This window comes from Drosophila virilis, unplaced genomic scaffold (assembly GCF_030788295.1).
Source record: "Drosophila virilis strain 15010-1051.87 unplaced genomic scaffold, Dvir_AGI_RSII-ME tig00002027, whole genome shotgun sequence".
Classification (NCBI taxonomy): Eukaryota; Metazoa; Arthropoda; class Insecta; order Diptera; family Drosophilidae; genus Drosophila; species Drosophila virilis.
In genome coordinates, this window is record NW_027212883.1 from 319,206 (window position 1) to 340,919 (window position 21,714).

At 42.1% G+C, this 21,714-nt stretch overlaps 1 long non-coding RNA gene across 6 annotated transcripts in view; it reads left to right on the forward strand.

Annotated features, from left to right (window-relative positions):
* Positions 1-21,714, forward strand: part of LOC138911692 (uncharacterized) — a 349,655-nt gene that overhangs the window by 312,086 nt on the left and 15,855 nt on the right. The window lies entirely within an intron of this gene.

Below are 21,714 nucleotides of genomic sequence, written 5' to 3' on the forward strand. Positions count from 1 at the left end.
TTTTCATCAAAAAAAAATTAAAAATTGTGCACCATAAAATTTATTATATTTTGTGAAAAATTAATAAGAAAAACAAACAACATTGAGCCAAACAACACTGGGCATGGATGTTAGTACATCCGCGCCCTCTCAACCGAGAGAGCTGCGACCAGAATTCGCTAAAATGATGAGAATTACTGGCGCTACACCTGCGGAAATTCGTGAAATGATTTCCTTAAATACTGTAAGTGCTTCAAATACTGCAATTAATTGCAGTAGTAGCAATTTTGCAGCACAACATGCACATTGACGTCGACAAACTCTATCTACGCGTCTACCTACACTGTCACAACTTCAAGTGGAGGAGTGTGCACCATCCCAAATATTAACTACAAAAGTGTGGTTGCAAGCCAATCTGAAAATAATATCAATGAACAAGGAAAGTCATCAGTGAAATCACTCAGCTGGATGACGACCAAAATAAAACGTAAACTGCCTTCAAGCTTTCCGAAAGCGAACGGTAAAAAAGGGAGGTTAATTGCATCTCAGATATCGGACAGACGGCTAAATGAGATCCCAATAAACTCAAAAAACCAATTTGCATTACTGGATAATGAAGAGAACGATGAACCTACAGAGGAGGAAATAGCCCATGCCGAGGCACTGGCAGAAGAGATGGAAGTAGAGCTGAATGCGGAAAAAGAAGCCAGAATACCAAGATCTAGAAAGCCACCCCCCATCTTCATCGAAAATGTAAACAATGTGACCCAGATGGAGGCAGAGCTTGATGCAGTCATTGGGTCAGATAGTTATACCCTCCACGTTGGAACACAAGGAAAAGTAAGAATTCACGTTGAAAACTCGAATTCTTATCGTAGTCTAGTGCAGTTTCTCAAAGAACATAATGCACATCATTTTACATACCAACTGAAGGAAGACAAGGCCTTTAGGCTTATCGTCCGCAATTTGGCTAGCACCACCCCTGAAGAAAGCATTAAAGAGGAGTTTATGCGATATGGACACAGAGTCCTTCGTATCCACAACCCTCGTCCTCGTAAGATTCAACAACAGGAAAACGGTGAAGTTATTGAGGAACTGATCCAAAATAATTTCTTCTTCATTGATTTGGCTCGCGAGCCTAATAATGATACGCTGAAAATCAAGCAAATAGGGCGACAAAGAGTCTTGGTTGAAATACCAAAGAAAAATTTGAATGCCATCCTGTGCCATTGGACATACAAAAAACTACTGTATGAGGCCTTATATCTGTGGAAAGTGTGCTCGAAATCATCCAACAGCTCAATGCAAAGAAACTTTGGTTGAGAATCTTTGCTGTATCAACTGCTGTGGAAACCATGAGGCTTGGCATAAGGGATGCAATGTGTTCAAAGCTAGAACGCAAGAAAGAAGACCAAAATTAAGTATTGGATTGAAAAGTCATGTCAGTAGCAATAAAGACCATCAGCAACACATTCCAGCATCCTTAGTGCGAGGAAATTTTTCGTACGTCGATACTCTGCCTACTGGGCTGGAAAAGTTCAATAAAGAGACGTCAATTAAGAACCCTACCCCCAAGCACGAAGAAACCCCGCCCCACATTAGTTCAAGGCTGGAGGCCGCAATAAAAACACTCACTGTGAAAGTCGACACTCTACAAGCTATGTTTAAGGAACTTCAGGAGATGAATCAGTTCCTTAAACAAATGTGTCTGAGTCTATTGAACGCCAAAAAATGATGCACAGTTCACTAAGCCTCGGATTGTGGAATGCCCGTTTTATCTCTGGGCATGTGGAGGAGCTAAAGCACTTCCTAACTGAGCATAATATTGATGTGATGCTAATTACAGAGACCTGGCTACAGGCCGGTGTATCCATCTTTATTCCAGGCTACAAAATCCACAAAGAGGATCATCCTAGAGCAAGAGGAGGAGCGGCGGTGCTTATTAAGCAGGAGATCGAATATTTCCAAAATGAACCTGTAAGGATGGAGAAATTGCAAATGGCCAGCATCCAGATTGCAACTAGCAGGGGTGAATTAACAATTGCTTCGGCATATCTCCCGCCGCAACTGTCGTGGTCAACAATGGAGTTCCAGCAACTTTTCAGCGGACTAGGAAGAATGTTCCTTATGGGAGGTGATTTTAACGCCAAAAATAGATGCTGGGGTTGCTTTAGAGCAAACGCAAGAGGCACCTGCTTACTGGACGCGGTGCAAAACTTATCATCTGAAATACTAGCGACTAGACAAGCCACTCATTTCCCGTTTGCCCGAAGTTACACGCCGAGTGCCATTGACTTCTTTATTTATAACGGACTTCACCCAGATGGCTTAAGTATAAGGCCTGAATTTCAGCTATCCTCTGATCATATCCCACTAGTAGTTGGTTACGACTGTATTATAAAGGGCAAAACAATTAAAGGTCGTCTGCTGCCTCCTGAAGCCAACATTGCTGCTTTTCGACGAGATCTAGAGGAAACTCTAGACCTAAACTTGGAAATACTTGCACCAGAAGACATGGAAGATGTATATGCGCTATTCCTGAACAAGGTTCACTCGGCAGCCCTCATTTCTGCGCCAGTAAGCCGATCAGAAAGATCACGACCACAAGTGAGACTTCCGCCAGCAATCCATACACTACTGCTGATTAAGAGAAGGATTAGAAGGCAGTACTGTCGAACCGGAGATCCAGTTGTGGACAGGATCTACCGCAGAGTGTCGAACCGTGTCAAAAAGCTACTGCAGCTGAATAGACAAAGGGAAACCGACCGTTTTTTGGAAAATGTTTCTGCAGATGAATCTTCAAGTCATTCCCTATGGAGACTGACGAGAAAGTACAAACAGCAAGTGACCCCCAAATTTCCGATCAGATGATGGATCTTGGGCCAGATCCCCAAAGGAACGGGCTGATGCATTCGCCGAAGACTTGGAGGATCGCTTTAAGCCTTTTAATACAAGTTCGGCAAGCATGAACAGAAGGGTTCAACTAACACTGGAGAGCCCAGGCCAGCTAAGCCTCCCAGTTGCTCCTATCACTGCCAACGAAGTATCAGATCACATAGCAGCACTTAAGACAAGAAAAGCTCCTGGCGAAGATGGGATCGACAACATAACACTTAAGGCATTGCCGGTCAGAGCAGTCCTATTTTTAGTGTTAATCTTTAATGCGGTATTGAGACTGGGGCATGTTCCAAGCCAATGGAAAAAGGCGAGGATATGCATGATCCATAAGGCTGGAAAGAGCGCCTCGTCCCTAGACTCATACAGGCCTATTAGTTTGTTGCCCACGATCGGAAAACTCTTCGAACGTTGTCTGCTTACGAGACTGCTGTCTATGGATAGAATTAAAGAAAAAATTCCCCCCTTTCAGTTCTAGTTCCGAAAATCTCATGGCACACCGGAACAATTAAATAGGGTGGTGAATTTTATCCTCGAGGGTTACGAAGCCAAAGAGTACGTAGTGGCAGCGTACTTAGATATAAAACAAGCATTCGACAGGGTCTGGCATGATGGACTACTCTGCACAATCAAGCCCTTGTTGCCACCTCAACTATATTTGATAGTGGAGAGTTATTTGACAAACCGGTCATTTTCAGTAGTAGTAGATGGAGTCGAGTCGAACATGAAGCCCATTGGGGCTGGCGTTCCTCAAGGGAGTGTGCTAGGGCCCACGCTCTTTACCTTCTTTACCTACGATATGCCCACTGGCTCTACAATTGAAGTCGCGAATACACACGACCTTACAATCGCCACTTTTGCAGATGACACAGCCGTTTTATCAAGAAATAAATGTGTCTACGAAGCTACCGACGTCCTGCAGCAATATCTTCATAAATTTGAAATGTGGGCCAAGCGTTGGAATATTGGCTTAACTTAAATAAATGCGCCAATGTGACTTATGCGCTACGGAGGGATATATGTCCGGGAGTATTCTTGCGCGGTCAATTGGTGACACACTTCAACAGCCAGAAATACTTAAGGGTGCACTTAGACAGACGCTTGAACTTTAACAAGCACATCACAAGTATCTCTGTAGCCCTTAAGAGCAGAATAGGAAAACTAAGATGGCTTCTGAGCAGTAGAAATGCGTTGTCATTAAAAAATAAAGTCACCATTCATAAATCCTGCATAGCTCCCGCCTGGCGTTATGGTATCCAGATATATGGCATTGCTGCAAAGTCCAGTCTTTCAAAAATCAGGGTGCTCCAAGCAAAAACGCTCCGATATCTGTCTGGTGCCCCCTGGTATATGAGAACCTCCGACTTGGAAAAAGACTTAGGAGTGCCCAAAGTAGGGGATGTAATAAATATACAGGCCGCAAAGTATATAGCGCGACTGAGAAATCATCCTAATCGTCTGGATAGGCGTCTTCTGAATAGGCGTAGAATTGGAGGACTCCGAACGCGGAGGAGACTGCGAAGGTCTCACCCAATAGACCTCCCTGATCGATTTATATAGTCGACACTGTAAATAGTATATTAGACTTACCTGTAGAATAAGTAGTTGTAAATATTCATATAAATTTAATTTAAGTTGTTCCAGATAATAACAGACAAATTAATATAAAACAAAACTTAATAATAATAAAAAAAAATAAAAAATACACTTTTTTTTTTTTTTATAAAAATCACGTATTGGTACGTGGCGTTCGTGAATAATTTCTTCAAAACTGAAATCACTTATGAACTTACATGGTATGGGTTCCTATTTATTGGTTGGGCACCAATTAAGTCTTCCGTCGTAACTTCGTTGTCTGGCGACGATGTGTGGTTAATCCAACAGGTGAATTCTTCTCCTAATGGGGTGGCGATGAATCCAACAGGAGACTGTTGGAACGATGTGATTAGGTTGTGGGAACTTTCCCAGTTGCCCGTCTTGGACGTGGTCAACTATGATTGATAACACAAATAATGTTTATTGACGGCAATGCCGGAGTTTAATCATTTACTCGTCTTATAATGTTGCGATCTAGATTGAAACTGGAGGCTACAGAAATGTTCAAGCTTAAGCTTGCCTTGTGAAGCCAACGCATCTCGCCATACGCTAGAGTCGGCATGCCGACTCAGCATTCTTGCGCAAGCAGCACGGGTGTCCGTTTTCAGTTGCTGTGCGCAGAACTCTTGACAGCGGGTCAGCATTGTTTACAAGAATACTACTTTGTTGCTGAGGGCAACCAAAATGCTTAAGGCTGTGTGTTGTTGTATTTGTTGCTGAGGGCAACCAAATACTTATGATTGTGTGTTGCGTACTTAGAAATACCAATGTATGACTGTGAGAGTGTATCTTATATGTTTAGTTGTTAACTACCTCCCCCCCCCCCCTCAGGATGATGGCCGTCCTCGGTCATATTAAAGTTGTCCAAAGCCTTCTGTATCCTTAATGTAGCTCGCTTTCTCCTTAGTGCCATAAAAAGGACGAATGAGCCAATTAATCCGACGTTCAGGACCGCGCCAACTGCGAACCAGAGTTTAGGCGAGCCAGCCGCAATTACCTCCTCCTTGAAATCTTGAATTGATTGCAAGTTGTTGATGTTCATACGATGCAGGAGTGGTATGCTTAGTGCCGGGTCATGTCCGATGATGTTTAGGAGCGGTGATCTCACGGTGCCAGGCTGCTTGCTTGGTGATTTGCGCAAGTTTACAAATTCTGTGCCATTGATAGCTGCAGACCATTCGAAAGTTATCAAGAAGGTTCCTGAGATGGTTACCTCTGCGCCATCATCTGTTCGGACGCGCGCTGTCGCTTCGTTTATAACCACGACGCCGTCGTCTACAGGCATTATCGCTTTCAAGTGGCTAGGTTGAGTGTGGCAGTTGGCGATGTTTCCCGCGTTCAGGGAGCTAGCACAGGTTTCGCGCCGTGCTTCCGCAGAAGGTGTTATGCGTAGTTACGGTGCAACCAGTACCTGCAAAGGTATCCTTTTCGCATTCCGCCAACGTGTCTTCGTCGAGTCGCAGAATGGTTTGTTGGTGTGAAACGGGGTAGACGGAGACCTTTTGGTACCTAAACTCAACTTTAGGGTAGGCTATTAATATGTGGATAATATTCTCGGACTGAAGGACCTTGATCTAAGAAGCTTCTATTAAGCTAACTATTGGCGTATCTTGTTCGATAAGTGATTTCAGATCGGTATGATCAAGGATTGTAGGATTTACCATGTTTGCTTTTGCCAACGTTATGGTGAGTATTAAATTTTGAATTTCTGTGTTCAGTATTCTATTTCTTGCCAACAGTGTCTCGAATAAATGAGGAGTGTCAACCAAATCGCCTTTGCGGTCAGTCTGTTTATTTGTTTTTGAGTTTCGGAGTTTATTAGTATCTGTTTGGAGTTAGCCTCCACCAACTGCGTCTCTGTAACGCGGACCCTTAGGAAATCTGAAGCATCAGGGGTGCCAGCAACAACCTTCAAGGCAGTGCCTAAGAAATCGAGGCTTCGTGCAAATCTGTGATGCACTTGAAGAACGGACAACAATAATCTAAGGTGATCTGTATCTACGTCTAATAGTTTGCGCATATGCGACTGTGGAAAGGAATCGGACAGTTTTTCCGTCTCGTCTACCATACTAACAAATTCGGAAATGTTACTTGAGTGCCTCAAGTAACTACGTTGATCGAACACCAGTACTTCCCCGTCTAAGATCGGAATGTAATTTGCATGCGAGAAGTCGGTGATCCGAGCATTTACCGCTGCTAGTGCCACAAGCAAAGTGAGTGCAAACCTGAAATGGGCGAACAATATAAGACGATGTTCTAACTCTAAGTTGGCTTACTAGCTAATTGTGGAGGAAAACTTATTTCAGGTTGTCCTTATGGACCACCCTCCCCTTAATGAGGACAGACGTTCCCAGGTCTGCTTCGACCTTTTGTTCTGAGCATAAGGGAGTTTACTTGTTCCCTAGCCTCTTGTTGTTCTTCTGGAACACCTTTTCTCCTACCTCGAAAAGGCGGTTTTGCCTGGATGCATGGCACTTTTTGATATTGTCTTGCTGTGCCTTAATTAGCCTGTCTTTGACGTTCTCGCTACGATCATAAGTGCGGCATGGACGACCTCTATTGGTTTCTCGCGTGTTACTGAGTGCAAACTTTTGTTGTACTCTATCGTAGCCTTTAAGATTAATTCTGTAGTGTCGCTGATTTTTTTGTCTAACTTAAGGCATCTCGCAATTTCGGTCAGGGTGCTATGAAAGCGCTCCACCTGGCCGTTTGAGGTGCTGTGAAGCGGAGCCGCATTCACAATGCAAATGCCGTAGGCGATTCAGAGCATCGAAGTGATGGTCTCGGAATTGAAGGCCGCCTCGTTATCGCAATAAATTGTCTTGGTTGCGGGGAAAAGGTTAACAATTTGCAGTAGAGGGCTTGTGACATCGATTATCGTTCTGGATAATATCGGTTGGACGACTGCAAATTTGGAGAGTTTGTCTATGCAGGTCAAGAACTGTTTCTTGTCTGTCGAGAAAATGTCAATATGCAACATTTCGCCAGTATAACTTGGTATAGGCGTTTCCCGAGTTCTTGTTTCTTCGGGTGCCTATCGTACTTGGCTTTAGTGCAGACCCTGCAGTTTGCAACCACTTCTTTGGCCAAACTGGCCATATTGGGAAAATAATAGTCACGAAGTACTTGTTTAATGTTTTCCTGAGCTGCTCTGTGCGCTCGATTGTGCTCGACAGTGATGATTTCTAACTGCTCGTTTTTGTCCGTTATATCGTGCACAAGATTTTTGCAATGCCAGAATTGGGTGGCAGGGAATTGCAAGATCAGATCGTGTTGGAAACTTGCCAACGTGGGAAGATCGCAATGTATTGCATTAACGACTCCAGAGTTCACAACTTCTTTGAGAGTTTTGAGAATTGTGCTCTTGTCAGTGTAACTGATCAAGTGGCGTGTTTTGCTGCGAAACAGCAACAAGTTTCGCTTTAGCGGAAAACGCGATTCCTCTAGGACAATCTGGTTCCTAAAGCAATTCAAAGGTTTGTCTGTTGTCTCGACATTGTAGGTCAGGGAAAGTTCGCTGTGAACGGTTGCAGCGTCCGAACGGGGCCCATTTTGCAGAGCATTAATGTTTTGCCTTGAAAGGGCATCCGCCACCAGATTCTCTTTGCCCGGTTTATAAAACATTTTGGCATTGTGCTGGTCAATGTAAGATTTCCATCTTTTAATCTTGAAATTCGTGTTCTTGTCTGACACAGCGAACGTGAGCGGCTGGTGGTCCGTGAAAATGTTAATTTCCCTAGAACCGTACAGAAAGTTCTGCAGTTTGCCTAAAGCCCACACAATGGCCAGCAATTCTCTTTCGTTAGTGGCATAGTTTTGTTCGGCCTGTTTTAAGGCGCGAGAAATCATTGTTATTGGCCTATTGCCTTGGGAAAGAACCGCGCCGATTCCACTTGCCGAAGCATCAGTGGTTAAATCGAACGGTTTCTGGAAGTCTGGATACATTAACATGACATCTTCTGATGCCAAAATACTCCGCAGACGGTGAAATGCATCGCGTTGAACTTCATTAAATTCAACAGGGATTTTTTTTGACACGCGCCTACTAACTGAACCATTTTCCCCTTTAAGTATGTCCGATATCGGACGCGCTATAGCGGTAAAGTCCTTAATAAAGATCCTATAGTAGTTGGCTAACCCCAAGAAGCGCCTAACGCTGTAGACACTCTTTGGTTCAGGGAATTCCTGAATGGCTTTAACTTTTTTGGGATCGGATGTTGCTCTGTCTTTGGTTACAATGAAACCCAGGAATTCGATACTTTCCTTGAAGATTCGAGTCTTTTCAGGGCCTACACGCATGTTGGCGTCGATTGGACATTTTAACACAATGTTAATGTGTTTAAGATGCTCCGTTTCATTTTTAGAAAAAATTATGACGTCGTCTACATAGACAAAGCTAATCTTTCCTATATGTTCCCTTAGGATATCGTATATTACCCTTTGGAATATGCTGCTTGCATTGCGCAGGCCGAATGGAAGGCGACAGAACTCGTACTTGCCGCTGCTTACTGAAAACGAAGTCTTTTCGCGGTCATGCTCCGCAAGGTAGATTTGATGGTACCCAGACTTTAAGTCGAGGGTAGTGAAGTATTTCGCCTTTCCTAGATTTGCTAAGATCTTGGGGATGCTCGGCATGGGGTAACGGTCCGGTATGGTTTTTTCGTTCAGTTTCCTGAAGTCGATTACCAACCTTTTTTTGGCTTACCGTATGAGTCAGTGCCTTTTTTATCAACCACCCATGTTGGGCTGTTGTAAGGCGATCTGGAGGGCCTGATTATGCCATCGTCCAGTAATTGTTTGACTTCTTTGTTTATGAAGTCAGAAACACCCATGAGACTTGGGTATCTTGAATACACAGGCTCGTTGTCTACTGTTCGGATTGTAGCGATAACAGCAGTATTAAAAGGGAGAGCTTCATCTGTATTTGAGAAAGCTCTTTTGTTTCTGAGTATCATGTCCCTAAACTCTTTCTTTACGGAAGGGGGGACTACGATGTCGTTGACATCGGTGAAGTTCACATCAGCACATTGATAGTACTGGAGTTTTTCAGATGTACTCTGATATTCCAGAGTGTTTTTTGCCAAGTTCAATTTGACTCCGACTTTTGTTAGCAAGTCGAAGCCTATGATGGCGTCGAAAGAACTTAGGGTATCGAGGAGAAAAACCGGGGAAGTATGTTGGAAAATATTCATCAAGCATTTGCGCTTGATTTCGGTAGACCCGTGGATTGAGTTTACCGAGAATGACTTGGCGACCGGCGTTCTGGTCTTAAGCTCTGTTAAGGGCTTCACATAATTTTTTGCCGCGCCAGTGTCAATCAACATCTTCAGAGTTCTCCCAGCCAACCGTCGTTCAATGTACGGAAGCCGGGAGTGTTCCCTAAAAAAGTAATCGAGTCGTCACTAGGTGTGAACTCGTTCTCACTCTCTAGTTCTTCAACTGCCTCTTTGGCCGCCTTCTCGAATTCTGTTACGGCTTCTTTGGAATCTGATTGTACGACATTGTTAACGCGTTGTCGTCTTTGACCTGTTGAACGGTCTGACGAATTCTTGCGTTTTGGTGCGTTGGACTCATTAGCCTGACGCTTGCTGTTGTCGGTTTTTTGTCTAAATCTGGAGGAAGAGTCAACTTCCATGGACTGTGGAGCCTCGGTTTGATTGTCTTTAGGGGCCTGGGGCTGGGGACCGCCCTTTTGGCGTTTCACAAAATGAGGATTTCTCTCCTGATTTTGCTCATCTTTGTTAAATCTGGTTTGTTTGCCTTGCGCACGGCTTTTGTTACTTTCAGCAATTTGCGCTCGGTCTTGCAAGGCTTTAGCGTAAGAGTTCGCGAACATGCTTCTCTCAATGCTAGCTTCTGCCTCTCTGGCAAGGGCCAGTGCGGATGGTAGATCTTTTGGCTGTGCAGGGAACACAACCGCTCTCAACGGCTTCCTAAGACCGGAGATAAAGGCGTGCAAGGCGTCGTCTCTGACCTCCCGATTGAGCAAATCCGCGCCTTCTTGGTCGTGAGACATTACAATTTTGTTAGTTACGAGCGTGAGTTTCTTTTCGACGTCATCGTAGTATTGCATCAGGGACATTTCACCCTGCGTAACTAACTCCAAACATTGTCTCAGCAAGCGCAAGGATGTTTTGTCCGAGTATGTGCAATCTAGCCTAGCTAGTATTGCATCGAAATTTAGGACAGTGTTGTGAGACACTAGTAAGGCTCCAGCTGGGCCTTTGATTTTGTTCCTAATGATCGCTACCGCTTGGTAGTTTGCAGTGCTCTTTGGATAGTTCTTGAATAGTTCGTATGCGTAGATGGCTGCTTGCCTTCAAGCTACATACTCATCCTGTACGCCGGAGAAATCCGGCACAGATTTAATAATGTCTAAGGGAATATCGCATTTGGCGTTAGGATCGACGGATATTTTCTCGTATGTGATGATTTGCGGCGCTTCCACCTGCAAACTCTGTACTTGTGAAGCTAAAGCGGTTATTTGTGCTTGAAACTGATTTTGTTGTTGCGCTAAAGCTTGCCTGATGGCACCCTCTATGAGAGTCTGAACTTGAGCCGGCTCCATTTCTTCAGTTACAACGGTATCTGCAGGAGTAGGATCTACTGAGAGATTGATTTCCCCCTCCCAGCTATCGTCACTATTACATTCAACTTTTACCTCCCTATAATTCCAACTCATTGGCTTATGGTTGGCCCTTTTCAAAATTTAGGCCGATCGAGAAAGATCGGCAGGTAATACTGTTGGCATAAACGGAAACTGGTGTATCTTGGGGTATGCCATATTTATTATAAAAAATTGTTAAGGGTATGCAGCAAAAAATATAATGCTATAAGTATGCAATAATTATTCGTTTATTGACAAAGAGCGCTGGTAAAAGTATGCAACCATTTTTTGTAAAAGTATGCAACAATTTTTATAAAAGTATGTAATGATTTAAAGGAATGAAATGCCGGCAGAAGAAAGCAGCAATATTTACTTTACTTTACATTTTTTTCACTTTTGCAACACTGCTTGTCAAACGCAGAGGTAAATTTTCATCAAAAAAAAATTAAAAATTGTGCACCATAAAATTTATTATATTTTGTGAAAAATTAATAAGAAAAACAAACAACATTGAGCCAAACAACACTGGGCATGGATGTTAGTACATCCGCGCCCTCTCAACCGAGAGAGCTGCGACCAGAATTCGCTAAAATGATGAGAATTACTGGCGCTACACCTGCGGAAATTCGTGAAATGATTTCCTTAAATACTGTAAGTGCTTCAAATACTGCAATTAATTGCAGTAGTAGCAATTTTGCAGCACAACATGCACATTGACGTCGACAAACTCTATCTACGCGTCTACCTACACTGTCACAACTTCAAGTGGAGGAGTGTGCACCATCCCAAATATTAACTACAAAAGTGTGGTTGCAAGCCAATCTGAAAATAATATCAATGAACAAGGAAAGTCATCAGTGAAATCACTCAGCTGGATGACGACCAAAATAAAACGTAAACTGCCTTCAAGCTTTCCGAAAGCGAACGGTAAAAAAGGGAGGTTAATTGCATCTCAGATATCGGACAGACGGCTAAATGAGATCCCAATAAACTCAAAAAACCAATTTGCATTACTGGATAATGAAGAGAACGATGAACCTACAGAGGAGGAAATAGCCCATGCCGAGGCACTGGCAGAAGAGATGGAAGTAGAGCTGAATGCGGAAAAAGAAGCCAGAATACCAAGATCTAGAAAGCCACCCCCCATCTTCATCGAAAATGTAAACAATGTGACCCAGATGGAGGCAGAGCTTGATGCAGTCATTGGGTCAGATAGTTATACCCTCCACGTTGGAACACAAGGAAAAGTAAGAATTCACGTTGAAAACTCGAATTCTTATCGTAGTCTAGTGCAGTTTCTCAAAGAACATAATGCACATCATTTTACATACCAACTGAAGGAAGACAAGGCCTTTAGGCTTATCGTCCGCAATTTGGCTAGCACCACCCCTGAAGAAAGCATTAAAGAGGAGTTTATGCGATATGGACACAGAGTCCTTCGTATCCACAACCCTCGTCCTCGTAAGATTCAACAACAGGAAAACGGTGAAGTTATTGAGGAACTGATCCAAAATAATTTCTTCTTCATTGATTTGGCTCGCGAGCCTAATAATGATACGCTGAAAATCAAGCAAATAGGGCGACAAAGAGTCTTGGTTGAAATACCAAAGAAAAATTTGAATGCCATCCTGTGCCATTGGACATACAAAAAACTACTGTATGAGGCCTTATATCTGTGGAAAGTGTGCTCGAAATCATCCAACAGCTCAATGCAAAGAAACTTTGGTTGAGAATCTTTGCTGTATCAACTGCTGTGGAAACCATGAGGCTTGGCATAAGGGATGCAATGTGTTCAAAGCTAGAACGCAAGAAAGAAGACCAAAATTAAGTATTGGATTGAAAAGTCATGTCAGTAGCAATAAAGACCATCAGCAACACATTCCAGCATCCTTAGTGCGAGGAAATTTTTCGTACGCCGATACTCTGCGTACTGGGCTGGAAAAGTTCAATAAAGAGACGTCAATTAAGAACCCTACCCCCAAGCACGAAGAAACCCCGCCCCACATTAGTTCAAGGCTGGAGGCCGCAATAAAAACACTCACTGTGAAAGTCGACACTCTACAAGCTATGTTTAAGGAACTTCAGGAGATGAATCAGTTCCTTAAACAAATGTGTCTGAGTCTATTGAACGCCAAAAAATGATGCACAGTTCACTAAGCCTCGGATTGTGGAATGCCCGTTTTATCTCTGGGCATGTGGAGGAGCTAAAGCACTTCCTAACTGAGCATAATATTGATGTGATGCTAATTACAGAGACCTGGCTACAGGCCGGTGTATCCATCTTTATTCCAGGCTACAAAATCCACAAAGAGGATCATCCTAGAGCAAGAGGAGGAGCGGCGGTGCTTATTAAGCAGGAGATCGAATATTTCCAAAATGAACCTGTAAGGATGGAGAAATTGCAAATGGCCAGCATCCAGATTGCAACTAGCAGGGGTGAATTAACAATTGCTTCGGCATATCTCCCGCCGCAACTGTCGTGGTCAACAATGGAGTTCCAGCAACTTTTCAGCGGACTAGGAAGAATGTTCCTTATGGGAGGTGATTTTAACGCCAAAAATAGATGCTGGGGTTGCTTTAGAGCAAACGCAAGAGGCACCTGCTTACTGGACGCGGTGCAAAACTTATCATCTGAAATACTAGCGACTAGACAAGCCACTCATTTCCCGTTTGCCCGAAGTTACACGCCGAGTGCCATTGACTTCTTTATTTATAACGGACTTCACCCAGATGGCTTAAGTATAAGGCCTGAATTTCAGCTATCCTCTGATCATATCCCACTAGTAGTTGGTTACGACTGTATTATAAAGGGCAAAACAATTAAAGGTCGTCTGCTGCCTCCTGAAGCCAACATTGCTGCTTTTCGACGAGATCTAGAGGAAACTCTAGACCTAAACTTGGAAATACTTGCACCAGAAGACATGGAAGATGTATATGCGCTATTCCTGAACAAGGTTCACTCGGCAGCCCTCATTTCTGCGCCAGTAAGCCGATCAGAAAGATCACGACCACAAGTGAGACTTCCGCCAGCAATCCATACACTACTGCTGATTAAGAGAAGGATTAGAAGGCAGTACTGTCGAACCGGAGATCCAGTTGTGGACAGGATCTACCGCAGAGTGTCGAACCGTGTCAAAAAGCTACTGCAGCTGAATAGACAAAGGGAAACCGACCGTTTTTTGGAAAATGTTTCTGCAGATGAATCTTCAAGTCATTCCCTATGGAGACTGACGAGAAAGTACAAACAGCAAGTGACCCCCAAATTTCCGATCAGATGATGGATCTTGGGCCAGATCCCCAAAGGAACGGGCTGATGCATTCGCCGAAGACTTGGAGGATCGCTTTAAGCCTTTTAATACAAGTTCGGCAAGCATGAACAGAAGGGTTCAACTAACACTGGAGAGCCCAGGCCAGCTAAGCCTCCCAGTTGCTCCTATCACTGCCAACGAAGTATCAGATCACATAGCAGCACTTAAGACAAGAAAAGCTCCTGGCGAAGATGGGATCGACAACATAACACTTAAGGCATTGCCGGTCAGAGCAGTCCTATTTTTAGTGTTAATCTTTAATGCGGTATTGAGACTGGGGCATGTTCCAAGCCAATGGAAAAAGGCGAGGATATGCATGATCCATAAGGCTGGAAAGAGCGCCTCGTCCCTAGACTCATACAGGCCTATTAGTTTGTTGCCCACGATCGGAAAACTCTTCGAACGTTGTCTGCTTACGAGACTGCTGTCTATGGATAGAATTAAAGAAAAAATTCCCCCCTTTCAGTTCTAGTTCCGAAAATCTCATGGCACACCGGAACAATTAAATAGGGTGGTGAATTTTATCCTCGAGGGTTACGAAGCCAAAGAGTACGTAGTGGCAGCGTACTTAGATATAAAACAAGCCTTCGACAGGGTCTGGCATGATGGACTACTCTGCACAATCAAGCCCTTGTTGCCACCTCAACTATATTTGATAGTGGAGAGTTATTTGACAAACCGGTCATTTTCAGTAGTAGTAGATGGAGTCGAGTCGAACATGAAGCCCATTGGGGCTGGCGTTCCTCAAGGGAGTGTGCTAGGGCCCACGCTCTTTACCTTCTTTACCTACGATATGCCCACTGGCTCTACAATTGAAGTCGCGAATACACACGACCTTACAATCGCCACTTTTGCAGATGACACAGCCGTTTTATCAAGAAATAAATGTGTCTACGAAGCTACCGACGTCCTGCAGCAATATCTTCATAAATTTGAAATGTGGGCCAAGCGTTGGAATATTGGCTTAACTTAAATAAATGCGCCAATGTGACTTATGCGCTACGGAGGGATATATGTCCGGGAGTATTCTTGCGCGGTCAATTGGTGACACACTTCAACAGCCAGAAATACTTAAGGGTGCACTTAGACAGACGCTTGAACTTTAACAAGCACATCACAAGTATCTCTGTAGCCCTTAAGAGCAGAATAGGAAAACTAAGATGGCTTCTGAGCAGTAGAAATGCGTTGTCATTAAAAAATAAAGTCACCATTCATAAATCCTGCATAGCTCCCGCCTGGCGTTATGGTATCCAGATATATGGCATTGCTGCAAAGTCCAGTCTTTCAAAAATCAGGGTGCTCCAAGCAAAAACGCTCCGATATCTGTCTGGTGCCCCCTGGTATATGAGAACCTCCGACTTGGAAAAAGACTTAGGAGTGCCCAAAGTAGGGGATGTAATAAATATACAGGCCGCAAAGTATATAGCGCGACTGAGAAATCATCCTAATCGTCTGGATAGGCGTCTTCTGAATAGGCGTAGAATTGGAGGACTCCGAACGCGGAGGAGACTGCGAAGGTCTCACCCAATAGACCTCCCTGATCGATTTATATAGTCGACACTGTAAATAGTATATTAGACTTACCTGTAGAATAAGTAGTTGTAAATATTCATATAAATTTAATTTAAGTTGTTCCAGATAATAACAGACAAATTAATATAAAACAAAACTTAATAATAATAAAAAAAAATAAAAAATACACTTTTTTTTTTTTTTATAAAAATCACGTATTGGTACGTGGCGTTCGTGAATAATTTCTTCAAAACTGAAATCACTTATGAACTTACATGGTATGGGTTCCTATTTATTGGTTGGGCACCAATTAAGTCTTCCGTCGTAACTTCGTTGTCTGGCGACGATGTGTGGTTAATCCAACAGGTGAATTCTTCTCCTAATGGGGTGGCGATGAATCCAACAGGAGACTGTTGGAACGATGTGATTAGGTTGTGGGAACTTTCCCAGTTGCCCGTCTTGGACGTGGTCAACTATGATTGATAACACAAATAATGTTTATTGACGGCAATGCCGGAGTTTAATCATTTATTCGTCTTATAATGTTGCGATCTAGATTGAAACTGGAGGCTACAGAAATGTTCAAGCTTAAGCTTGCCTTGTGAAGCCAACGCATCTCGCCATACGCTAGAGTCGGCATGCCGACTCAGCATTCTTGCGCAAGCAGCACGGGTGTCCGTTTTCAGTTGCTGTGCGCAGAACTCTTGACAGCGGGTCAGCATTGTTTACAAGAATACTACTTTGTTGCTGAGGGCAACCAAAATGCTTAAGGCTGCGTGTTGTTGTATTTGTTGCTGAGGGCAACCAAATACTTATGATTGTGTGTTGCGTACTTAGAAATACCAATGTATGACTGTGAGAGTGTATCTTATATGTTTAGTTGTTAACTTATAAACTAAACTTATGAGGATTTAAAGCTATCCCACGCCGTCCATGGTTCGGCGCAGCACCATATACAGAATGATGGCTTGGCGCCTCGTGATCGTTCTTATCCTAGGCACTTGGAGCGCGCATTCCAAGCATTAACATAGTGCGCGCATGCTAGTGTCAGACTTCGTCGATTGCTATGTTGCATCGTTCGCTACTCTGTAGCGCAATTATTCGCTCTTACAACACTTTGTGAATCATTTGTGTTAACTCCTCCCTTGGTCAAATGAATTCCGTCCTCGGATAAAGTGATAAAGTCAATGGCTAGGCTAGCTCGGCTTGCGTCTAATTTTTCAGACGGTGGCGAACAAGATAGATAAATCTATGGCGAGACGCAGCTGCTCAATATTGGCCTGGCTAGCAACTTGGTCTGTAGGTCATGTATGTTCTGGTGGTTTTTCATGCTAATTTCATAAATGGAAGCTAAACTGAGCCGTTTCAGATGCTTAGTAACGTTGACTTGGACCATGACGGATACAGCAGGTGTTTTCTTCAGTGCCCCGTAGTTGTTGGTATACAGCGTATTGTTATAGTAGACCTTTTTCTCAAAAGTTAGCCGGCAGCAGCAGATCCCGGAGGTTTGCTAGCTGATCCCATTACTACCTTCGACGTTTATGGTTGCGTCATTGATAATAATCATCCTTTTGTCGACCACAGTAACCGAGTCCAAATGACCCGATACAAGTTGTTGAGCACAGGTTAACATCTGCTCCCTTTTGCAGAAAGTAGTGCCCACTGTACGATCACAGTCGTTGACAGCGAAGGTGTTTTCACCACACTCAGCGACCGTACTGCCTTCTTCTAAATCTAAAATTCGGCTTTCATGCTGGACTGGATAAACTTTAGTTTTTTGCAAACCAATTCTGGTTTTGGGAATTTAATGAGAAAATACAATAAATATTCGTTCTGTTTTAATGTAAGCTACTCCTAAATTCTCTGCTACATTGACATTCGTAAGAATTTTATTCGTTGTTTCGTTCGCGTAGGGTTGTGGGGCTGATCAAGTAATTGCGAGTAATAAATCCTGTAATTCAGCTATTATTATTACATTTTTTGTCAGAATTGTTTCCTACAAATGTTCCGTGTACAGACCGTCTGTTTTCTGAATGGCGGTAAGGAGTTTGTAATTTCGTTAAGCTTACTTTGGATTTCGGTGTTTAGTTCTATCTGGTTATTTAGTGAATTTACTAGCTGACCTTGCTTGAACTTAATTTGTTCCCAATCATCAAAATAAGGATTTCCTGCTATTACCCGCTATAAGTGCAGTGCCTAGTATATTTAGGCTACGAGCATGTCGATGGAACCTATATTGTTGCCAGTTATGTCTCTATGTGTCTGAGGTCTGCGGCGATAATCTGTCTGTAATGTGTTCTATATTAAAGAAGTCTATGGTATTTCTGGTCACATCGGCATAGGTTTCGTATGATGTCACGTTAATTGTATGTCCTAAGTAACCGTATTCGTCCCAGACTGTCACGTCACCGCCTATTATGGGTATGTATATCGAGCATGAGTAATCGTAAGGTTTAAGATGTCAATAACAAAATAAAAGTCGTCAGGAGTAATAACTGCATAAGCCTAAAATATAAAATAATACGTATTTTGGAATTAGTTCGAAAAAAAAATGTGAAAAGTGGTGTTGCTTACTTTATGCTGTCCTTATGTACCACTCTCCTCCTAAAAGAACTGTCGTGCCCAAATCGGACTCTATAACCTCTTCTGAGCATATCGGTGTCAATTTATTTCCAAGTCGTTTGTTTGTTTGTTTTTAACCATTGTAGTCACAATAGATGGTCTTTATTTGTATACCCTGAACTCATTGAAAATTGGTAACAAGGGTATATTGTATTTGAGATAGTGAACTTCTCTGGTCTGCTTCCGGAGTTCTTTAATTCCAATCTGTTTTCTTTTTCGGCGCGGTTAATAATATTATAAATTGTTCTTAGCTTAATTGAGAACATTTTTGCCAATTCTTTAGCAGATTCCCCCATGTGGTAGTGGAAATGAAATAATTGAATTAGCTTTCATAAACTCGTTGACCAGGCAGTGGAAAAAGCTCTAAATTACGCAAGATGTGAACGGTTAAAAACGCAAAATCGCTTAAAAGGCTTGCGTTTTGAATTTCGTTATGTTTGTGCCTTATATCTAAGAAGAATACTTAGAATAATAATTATATGCAAAAAAAAAAATATTAAGAAAAATAGTTTAAAACGATAAAATATAAGTTTAAAAATGAATTTGTGTGCTGTTTTTCATTTTGCAAACAATTACTTGACAAACTGTATATGTCAAGTATCTTTCTTTTATACCTATCACCATCTCCCCGCTTCCACCACACAGCTATAAATCAAGTTAATAACCCAACATTTATTGCTAACCAATTTAAGCCACAATTTAAATGCAATTGACTTTTTCCGAGTATACAAATATTCTATGGTACAATGAAATATTCTTTAGAAAATTTCATAAAGATCGGTTAAGAAAAAACTAAAGTTATATGCAACTGCGCAATTGAATGGGGCAGCAGCTGTAAGAATTTCTGTTTACATGTACCCACACACATTCATGCGTGTCTGCTTCGCATTCTTACAGCATGGTAATTGCGACATATTTCTGTAATGCTTTTTTCGTTCCTATTTTATTATAAGTACTTAATTATTGGTGTGGCTGCTGAGTAGAGGCATAGCAAGTGACACGGTATGTCGCGAGTTCGAGCCCTATCGGAAAAGTATTTTTTTTTTGCTGGTGAGGCTGTTGAGTAGAGTCGACAGCAAGTAATGCGGTCAGTTGCGTGTTCGAATCCTGCCAGGTGAACGTTGGGAGCTCTCGACTAGAACCTCTTACTTGTTTTTATACCCTGAACCCATCAAAAATGGGTATAAGGGTATATTGTATTTGTGCGAAATCCAAATGTATGTAACAGGCAGAAGGAAGCATCTCCGACCCCATAAAGTATATATATTCTTGATCAGCATCAATAGCCGAGTCGATCTAGTCTTGTCCGTCTGTCTGTCTGTCCGTCTGGCCGTTTTTATGAACGATAGGATCTTAGAACCTATAAAAGTTAGAGATTTTAGATGTGGGTGCTCCTAGTGCCTGCGCAGATCGAGTTTGTTTCCGAAAATGATCACTTACTCCGTTTCCAAGCAATCGATACAAATCAACATAAACATTCTGTTTTTTGGGCAATAAATAATAAGAGCTAGAGTCACCAAACTTGACATATAGCCTCTAAAATAGAATATATATATATATATGCATTTGATGTTGTAAGAAGAGGGTTCAGGATATCCCCTCGTCGGGAGCTCCCGACTAGGACTTCTTACTTGTTAAATATGGTTATTAATTGAAGTATTGGTGCTTTAATAGAACGATCCCTTTTGGATTAATAGGCTGAAAAATGTATCGATGCATATCAGAACATTTTTTTTTGTCCGTAGAAAAAACATCGATATGGGTAATTTCACCGGTATACGATGGGATGGTTTTTTTGTGCGTGGCGGTTGTATTTTGCCATTGAGCAAGTTTTGCAATTTGCAGCTATTTCAGATGTTAAATGGCTCATATTGGGGAAAAAGTAGTCGCGAAGTACTTGTTTCATATTTTCTTGCGCGGCTTGGTGGGCTCAATTATGTTCCATTGTCATGAATTCTCTCTGCTCGGTTTTATTGGTAATATCCACTACAAGATATTTGGAGTGCCTAGATGTGGTTGATGGAAATTATTCAACTAATTTATGTTGAATGGAAGCTAATATTGGGAGTTCGCAAAATATTGCATTTACGACATCTAATTTAACTATATCTTGTAGTGTTTGTAAAAGAGACTCGTGGTCTGAAAATCGTACAATGAGTCGTAGTTTATTTTAAAAGAGTATGAGAGATTTTAAGCATTGGAAGTTCCGTTTTTCAATTACGATTTGGTACCAAAAATAATTGACTGGTTTGTCTGTTGTATCTATCGTATCAGTAAGGGATTCCCCTCTATGAGTAGTGGCCATTTCTAAATCAGGCGAATCTTTTAAGGCATTTACTAGTTTTCGTGGTAGAGCATCAGAAACGTAATTTTCTTTCCTGGCTTATAAAAAACATGTTCTTACCTGGCTTATGAAAAACATGTTCGTTATGTGCATCCACAAACGCTTTCCATCTTTTTAAGCTAAGGTTATGGTATTCTCGGACATAGCACTTGTTAACGGTTGGTGGTCAGTAAAAATGTTTAATATTCTGATAAGCTTGGATTTTTCTTGAGACACTCCTATGCCTTGAGGCTAGTGTTGCGTCTGCAGGGCGACCAATTTTGTTGCGAATTATTGCAACCGCTACCGTCATAACGCTTAAACACTGTCATTCATATGTCGCCAAGAGACATAATTTTCTTTGTGGCCATCAAATTATGGTATAGGCTTTTATAATGTCGAAGGGTTTACTACAAATAACCTTCCATATAATTTTGTCTGGTAAGTACACTACTATATCTGTTCTTTTGATGCTGATAATTTTTCTTCAAAATCTTGGTGCAGTAGTGCACTATATAAGGCAGACTCTCTCAATTAAATTAGTTGTTCGTTATTGATATTATTCACTACTTCTTGTTTTTGGTTTTTCGATAAACTTTCCTTGTAAGTCGGTAACAGTTCCTCGTACTAGCACTATCTGTACTAAGTCTAAAGTCACTCTGTTATTATGTTTTACAAACGGATTGAACGTCTCACTTACATGAACTATTTATTTCACTATCGTCTGGCTTGTTAGCGTGTTGCATTCATGAATTTAAATTCAATTTACTCGCTCAACTGCTAGGGTCTTGGCCCCTTGGGGTTTTGTTTTTGTTTTTTTTTTATTTTAGTTTTTTTTCGCGGCTTTTTCACACACGTTTTAACTTAAATTC